The 8,223-nt window shown below is 41.7% G+C and overlaps 1 protein-coding gene across 2 annotated transcripts in view; it reads left to right on the top strand.

Moving 5' to 3' along the window:
• The first annotated feature begins 5,598 nt into the window (after positions 1 to 5,598).
• The window catches only part of znf512b (zinc finger protein 512B), a 59,647-nt gene continuing 57,022 nt past the window's right edge, over positions 5,599 to 8,223 (top strand). For both annotated transcript variants that reach the window (XM_066672718.1, XM_066672716.1), the window contains exon 1: positions 5,599 to 6,417. The gene's annotated coding sequence lies outside the window, so the exon portion shown is untranslated. The remainder of the gene's footprint in view (positions 6,418 to 8,223) is intronic.

The following is an 8,223-nucleotide window of genomic DNA, read 5'->3' as shown; positions in this document are numbered from 1 at the left end:
CCATGCAGCACAGAGGACAGTCATGAGATTTTCTGAAAGAAGTTTGGATCGCTGGACACCAGTAGCTGTGAAGAGAAGAGAGGACTGATGGAGGCAGTGGAGTCTTACTGGTGGATTCTCTCACCTTGCTCCTAATAAAAAGTGACAAATCTGTGAAAGGTATGAGTGTGTGGGCAGGAGGGCGAGCTGAGGACAGGAAATGAAATTAATGATGAAGATAAAGGGAAAAAAACAAAACAGAGAACGTCACCAATGACACCATCATTCCATGAGTTCTGCTTTGGCCATGGGGTCAGTTTTGTTTTGCTCCACTCTTATAAACCCCTGCAAGGTCTTATAAGTTAGAGCAGGAATGTAGAGTTCTAGTTCTGCTTTATTCAGCTCATTAATGGGTATATAGTAATCCAATATCCATTTGCTAATGTCGCTAAGATACATTCTTGCTTCTTAGCTACTGTGAAGGTCATTGGACATTGACAGATATGTTTAGGCCAAGTCAACTGCGGCCTCATGATGGCTATCTTTACTCCTGCTGACCTTTCTTTGGTTCCTTTAGACCTCTGGTTGAGAGTGAGCGTGATGGAGTGATGCACTTAACCCTTGTTTTCAGGTGGTATCAGTCTTGGTAATTGACATTCTCTCAAGTGGCTGTGTTTAGGAAGCAGGGGAAATGGATTTGTGGGAGTTTTAGTCTGTGTCTACAACTTAAATTACACTATGTTCCTTATGCCACTCATCTTAACCTCCTTTTTCTATATTAGCTTAGAGAGAATTATGGGTGTGAGGCAAAATCCCAAACCAGCTGTCAGCCTGCTCCTGTGCTGCCTAGACTTATTTCCGGCATGGTCTGAAATTTAAGCCTCCGTGGCTGCCAACTCAAGACTCTCTACTTGACCCTCTGTGCTTGAGTATACAGAGGGGCATCATCAAGATTCGGCAGTTAGACGAACTGCATCTCGTAGCTCGTAACTACCGGCCCAGAAGTTGACACACTTATTTTGAGCAAGATAAGTCTCCAAGCAAATAAAAAACACCCCACGGACATGTTACCAAAAAAATTTAATTACTTGATTTTCACTGAAGTTAGTCATTAATACCTAAGGCTTTTGTTAATATGAGACAAAAATGTAATGGTGGAGTCAACACTAGCCAACAGCTTTGGATACCACAGTAATAAATAAAAAAGGCCAATGGGTATTGTGTAAAAATGATTTCAAAACCAATTTGTTAAAGTCACAAACCAAACCAATGTAAAGTGCATGTGTGTATTTCTTCTTAAACAAAGGCCTTAATGCTAGTAGTACATTGCACACAGGACAAACATAACCTGTGTGTTAACAGATTTGTGATAAACCACAGTGTGATACATATCTGGACCACACACACACACACATACAGACCATCTGCATCCTCTGTCTCATTTTATTTTCTGATTTGTTCTCTTTCTGTAGCCACTTCTTGTCGGTGACGTGGTGCAGAGCCTCTCAAGGTGAATATACAAGGTGAGTATGACAATTAGCCTCACAGGTGCCGAAAACCCCATTTGACATTGTTCCTGATCTAGACTTTGGCTTCGTCAGCAGCCTGAGTAAATCAGTGTCACTATAGGGAGATTTATGCACTGTCAAGTTATACACAGTACAGTCATTTTCAGCTGTATTTGGAGATATGAAAAGTAAGAGCGATAACTAGTGAGGACAGAACTGACTGGAATGTTAGGAACTGAGTATTAGGAATATTGCTGAGATGTAAAGGTCGGTGTACATTTTGTGACTAAAGATATTCAGCATATAGTTGTAAACAGGGGTAGCATAAGACTAACTATTCATTAATTCGTTCATTGTCTGTAAGCGCTAATCCAGTTCAGGGTCGCGGTGGGTTCAGAGCCTACCTGGAGTCACTGGACGCAAGGCGGGAACACACCCTGGAGGGGGCGCCAGTCCTTCACAGGGCAACACACACACTCACATGGGTCCGGAGCCTATCACTGAGCATGATACTGTTGTGTGTCACTTCATGGTATGCTTTTCTATGGAGATTACCTAAGCTGTGTGTCCAAATTTGAAAGCACAATTTAAAGCAGTTATATGTTTGGAGATATAGTGCATGATTGGTTGTCATTGTGCATGATGATAGTGCTTACTTCCAATGGTAATGCTTATGCTTCTTACAAGATAAACCTGAATGGCACCAGTTACTACTGGCTACACTTTAAAAATGGTTTAAAATGTTTTACAATTTAATGTCTGAACACGTTCCTTTTTTGTAGCCAGTGATAACAGTCTTAATATCGTGTTATCCTCTCTTTGGCCAAACACATGCAGGCTTCTGCTTCCTTCACAATGTTTCCAGTCTCTCCTTTTCAACAGGGGAGAGTTAACACAAGCTACATCAGTCTATTACACACCGTGACGGCCATTCAGCCCAGTGTGCCACTCTCCTTTCCCAGCGTGAAATGCAGTTGGATTGGGAGCACATCACTGTTGGAAAGTGGTTGAAGGGATGGCCTGTGTCATTATGAGGTAGGCTACACATTGAAGTGATGTTTTTTTTCTGTCCACTTCTAAATCTTTCCCCCAGCTACAAGGCCACTTTAGGTTACTTTTTTAGTTCAGACTGAAGTGAACTAACTGTCGGCGGGTCTTTGAACTGGGTGGATCACAGAAGGAAAAAACAGTGAATAGAGAATGGACTGCTGGTTATTTTAAGGGCACTTTCATGACACATCGGACATCTCAAGTCAAGTCAACTGAATTTTAATGTCGTTTCAACCTCATACATAATACAGTGCACAGAGAAACAAAAGAATGTTCATCCAGGACAAACAAGACCTACATAAACTGCACAGGTGCAAAATAAATCAATAAATCAATAAATCAAATGCTTCTTATGACATTTTTACTGTTGTTTATTAGATCACATTAAGTGTGATTATTCTACGTAAATGTCAAATGAAAAGATATATCTGCCTGAGTTTTACTGAGGTCATTCTTTACAGTGGTGTTGGCCTGTCGGAATATATCCTGACACACATCACACAGAGCGCATACATGTTGCTTTAAATGAGAATGTGTGTGTACGTAAAGTTGGAAAAGTCGTTGACAGCAGTATGATGTAAAGTTCACAGTTCTGGAAAAATGTCACAATTGTTTACAGCATGGCAAAGGATTCGTAGTTCATTCATTCATTCATCTGCTGTAACTGATTCATTCTAATCAGGGCCATGGTGGGTCCAGAATCATTGGGCACATGGCAGGAACACACACTGGACAGGGTGCCAGTCCATCACAGAGTACCACACATGCATCTAATCACTAAAACACCCGTGGACACTTTTGCAATCCACCTACCAACATGAGTTCATTTTACATGGTTTGTGGGAGGAAACCAGAACACCCACCGGAAATGGAATAATTAGAAAACAGAGAAAATTTGTAAAACAGTAAAAAAGATTACTTCATTACTGAAATGGATTGAGCGGAATGGATGGATGGATAGATAGATAGATAGATAGATAGATAGATAGATAGATAGATAGATAGATAGATAGATAGATAGATAGATGGATAGATAGATGGATAGATAGATAGATAGATAGATAGATAGATAGATAGATAGATAGATAGATACTTAAATATGCATAGATAATGAATGCCCCACAAACCTAAGCTATAAGAACTTGGAAACTATGGAGGACAGATAAGAAGTGCAATATAAAAACTGTGTAATGAGGTGCAAAAAAAGGCACAAACCTCATAACAAAGATGATGATGATTATGAATAAATACTATTTAAGAATGTATATATTCAACTAATTTACTGTTATTAATGTTATATTTTAAAACTATGTGAACATCTGTGTAGTTCCCTGCTACAAAACCTTGGTGCCTACAATATTTGTCCAAACCTTAAACCTCCAGCTACTTTAAGGTGCGCACATTGTAAACAGTGTCATCCAGTTGCGCATGCGCATCTTCTCTTAATTGAAAAAAAAACGTAATGAAACAGGAGATTCGGGAACAGCGTCTAATGTGCTCCTTCTCTACGTTTAAGTCAAAATTATAAACGCGTCTATTATCATTTGTCTTTTAAAAATGGTTGGTTCTGTTGTTTCAAGCAATGCTTTAAATGTCTTTCACATGAGTCTTCCTTTGTTCTTGATTGTATTCTTGACCGTGTAAAGCACTTGGTTTTGCTTTTAAATGTACCATATAAATCCATTTTACTTACTTACTTTTACATAGCTACATACTCTTGAGGTTATGGTCCTTTGGACAGTCTTAGCTTTAAAAATTCACACATTGGTATCGATAGACCGAAGATGATCATGTTTTAGAGATTGTACACAATTGAAATACCTATAAATCAATATATGTGACATAATGAAGTGTAGTATACCACTGATAGCGCACCATCCTTACCTCACCACATTATTCAGACTATACTTCCCCCTAGTGGGAGGTGTGTAAAATTACAAGAGCAATATGGTTTGTTTAAATCCCTAATCCCTCTTGACCAATAAATAAAACAACAACAACAACAATGTAATTATAAATCAGAAAGGATATTTCTAGACTGTGTAGATAAAAGTGCGTGGACAGCTGCTCATCAAACATTTCTTTAGAATTAAGGAGGGTGTTTGGCTTTTTGCTCTGGACAGGTTTGGAACCTACTCTGCATTGAGAATGACGACATACGGTTCATGCGTGATGTCAGAGCGTCCCATTGTCATTCGATCCATTGTGGGCTCCGTGAAATATCTTTGTCCACAGTGGGTGCAGGTGAACTCATGGGGTGGCTGCAAACTTTCGTACACCAAGTGTATTTGAGCGACGCTTTGAATGAGCGGTCGTCGCCCCCTAGTGGTGCCCATTTCATACACACGTCTGGACACATTACGTCATAGCTTGAAGCGAAATCAATTTATGGGTCACACACTGTCGCTTACTGGGTCATCACGAAGAGCACGATAATGTATGCTAAAAGTTTGACTAGGCGTTGAATAACTGACTGAAACACGATTGAATAACGAGATAAACTAAAGTGGGTTAGGCCATGACAGGATTTTAAAAATATCATAAATATGTTTACAGCATAAAACATACACGAATAAAAATGCAAGATATTATGTGTTTTATTCTTTTCAGCCTTTTGACCAGAATCAGAAATGAGCTAATTCTAATAGTCTATATTTGAAATGATCCAAATAGCAATGTTTGGTAGATGTTTGGGCAATGATTATCCCTCTAAAGGTGCAGGTCGTTTACAAAAATGACTCAACTATTATTAATCTGACGTAAAACGTATGAATGTGAACTCTTAAGTCCTAAGTGTGTAATCGGTCTCCACTCCTCGGCTGAGCCCAGTTCCCACATGATGTGGTTCAGTCGAACCGTTTTCGTCATGAGCGAGCGGCATTACGTCGAACCGCATCGAACGCTCTCTCTCTCTCGCGCGCGCGGGCGTTTATGAAGCAGAATACGAAGATTAATTTCTCGATTAAATAAATAAAATAATAAATACATGCAGGCTGAGAATAATACCGCGAGAGTTTGTGAGTTGTCTCCAGTTGGCAGTTCCAGCAGTGAGGGGCAGAGCGGATCCGCGCATGACCCGCAGCCCGTACTGTAGAGTCTTACTGTACACGGCCAGCACTAGAGCCGAATGAAAAACAGGCACAAGCCTGAGGGAAGGAGCCGAGGACTGCGCCCAAAATAACCGTCGAAACAGTGCCTTTCCGACCGCGCTTTTCCGTGTTGTGTTTTTTTTTTTTCTCTCCACCCTCGCAACTCGGTCGTAGCTTTCGAAAAAATGACTGCACTAAACATGTTTTCGTGCCTCCCTTTCGCCACGGCGCTAGGATTTTTTTCTGCCTCCTCCTTCGTATTAAAGTCGCCATTTTGCTTCACTGCCTATAAAAGCGTCTTGTAGTTGATATTTTGCGTGCGGGGCTCGGCAGCGGCGCTGCTTTTTTCCCCTTCCTTTTTCCCTTAGTGTCTGTGCTTTTTCGGACCACGTCTCGACCTGGTGCTGTTTTGAAGGAGGCGGTGAAGAGAGGGACTTGGCGCTGTACATGTTAATGAAGAAGAGGAGTGTGAGGACGGAGTGTGGGAAAAAGGTGAAAGTGTTCGGTCTTTGGGTTCATTTCCACCTCTCTTTGATCTTCCTCACCACCCCCTCCTCCTCCTCCTCCTCCTCCTCCTGCCGCCGCCGCCGCTGCTGTGGAGCCACAGTAGGGGGCTGGGAGAGTTCTCGGTGGCCGTGAGGAAGTGGCCGGTAGTGGACCCCCCCCCCCCACACTCCCCGGACTCCAGGCGGAGTTGTCATGTAGCGCCTGAGGGAGCTGAGAGCTGTGAGAAAACACAGCCTGAAGCACACGTGGGTGACCCGGGGGTTTGGGTGGCTCCAGCGTTTCAGGTAGGTGTGGCCTTTCAGCAGCCAGACACTCTCCAAGTTCTCCATCATCAGCAATGAGGGGTCAGTGGTCAGTGCTGTTATCATCTAGAGCACAAAGCTAGCACTGGACCAGACAGTTCTGCAGCCTTTATTGGTACAAGGAAGGCTAGAAAGTCCAAGGATGAGGAGTACACACAGGCAACACCCACTCATATGATCCACACGCAGCTGTCAGGAGTGTGCCAAACACGAGGCACATGCTTCCACAAGATGTAGTCTATGGAGTTCACAGATACTGTGCAAAAGACCAGTCTCAGATTCAAAACAGACTTTTAGTCTTCTGGAAACTTTCAGAGGTTAGCCTTTAGGTATAACAAGTGGGAAAACAGTTCAGAAATGTGTTAAAAATATATAGACATGTCTAACAATCATTCAAAGACCGAGCAGACCATCAAAACTGGCGCCATGGTTCATCATCACCTACCACTGGGCAACACTTCAGAAATGTATGTGAAAAGATGTTTAGCTGTTATTGAGAAAAAGAAAAGACAATATTCTTGTTCTCTAAATAATCGCCAGACCACCTCAGGGCCCTGATGTCATTATGATTCAGTTTGGGACACCTTGGATCCTGGGAAGCAGGATTTCTAAGAGTGAACTTCGTATGTCAAAATATAGCTGCGATTTATTTGGAAAGCCTTCTTCACTGAATGAACAATAAGGCAGTTTTGATTGGAAAATAATTAAATGACAGGTGACCACTAACTATTGTACAGTACTGTATATGAATCACACACTCAGAACAGCAGAGTATATACACACACAGTACACACATGTGCAAGGTACCTGTCTCTACACAGAGTGCTCAATATACACAGTACACACACACACAGGACGCCATTGTTGGCGTGTATGTGTTACATTTCCCAAATACCATGGAAGGTATTCCTAGCAGCTGCTTAGCAAAAACAGGCTACTTCCGTAGAAATGCATCTAGACACTCTCTCTTAAATAAATTTGCTAAATGTGCATCAGAGAATTAGGGCCTTAGTGGCCACCAGGGCTGTCGGTGTCGGTCAGGCCCAGGTGTGTGTTGTTTCTGATGTAGAGTCAGTCTGGCTGAGCCTGTGGTTTTATTATCCGTCTGATGAAGTGCACTTCACAGTTCTGCTTGTGGTTTCATGTTGAGCGGAAAATCGAGGCATTTGAAACGGCTTGCTGTCTTAACTTTCTCTGATGCAGGCTGGCCTACACGTCAAAAGCCTTCTCTCGATCTCTTACTCTTTCCTCACAAGCACAAGACTAAAACATAGAAAATGATCCATTTTTAAAACTTTTACACACTGTAGTCCTCAGATTAAAAAAAAAATAATAATAAAAACACCACAAGGGGAACTGCCTTACAGTGAATTAACTGTAAAACAAAACAAAGCTATTATTATGAAATAATCATGAAATTTCTGCTGATGCTGTGATGTATATCACTGTAATCACTGAACTGCTTTTTTATTCCTTGTTTTAGTTATAAAAGCACAAGCATTCAGCTGTCAAACTGGCTGATTATCTTATGTATTTTGAATCTAGATTGGGCAAGATTTCTAGCGGCGCCCCTGTACAGTACCAGTCAAAAGTTTGGACACCTCTTCTTGTTAGTCATTGGTGGTATAGGGCTGTTCACTCTATAGAACTGTGTACCAGCCCCTACCTCGGCACAACCCGAGTTATGGTCTCAAACACATTAAGAATTAACTCTCGACGAGGCCACAGCTGTTCACTGAAAACCATCTGAGGTGACGACCTCATGAAGCTGATTGAGAGAACGCTGAG

Source organism: Hoplias malabaricus, chromosome 5 (assembly GCF_029633855.1).
Source record: "Hoplias malabaricus isolate fHopMal1 chromosome 5, fHopMal1.hap1, whole genome shotgun sequence".
Taxonomy (NCBI): domain Eukaryota; kingdom Metazoa; phylum Chordata; class Actinopteri; order Characiformes; family Erythrinidae; genus Hoplias; species Hoplias malabaricus.
Note: the sequence above shows the minus strand (reverse complement) of the source record. Positions and strands in the feature narration are given on the sequence as shown.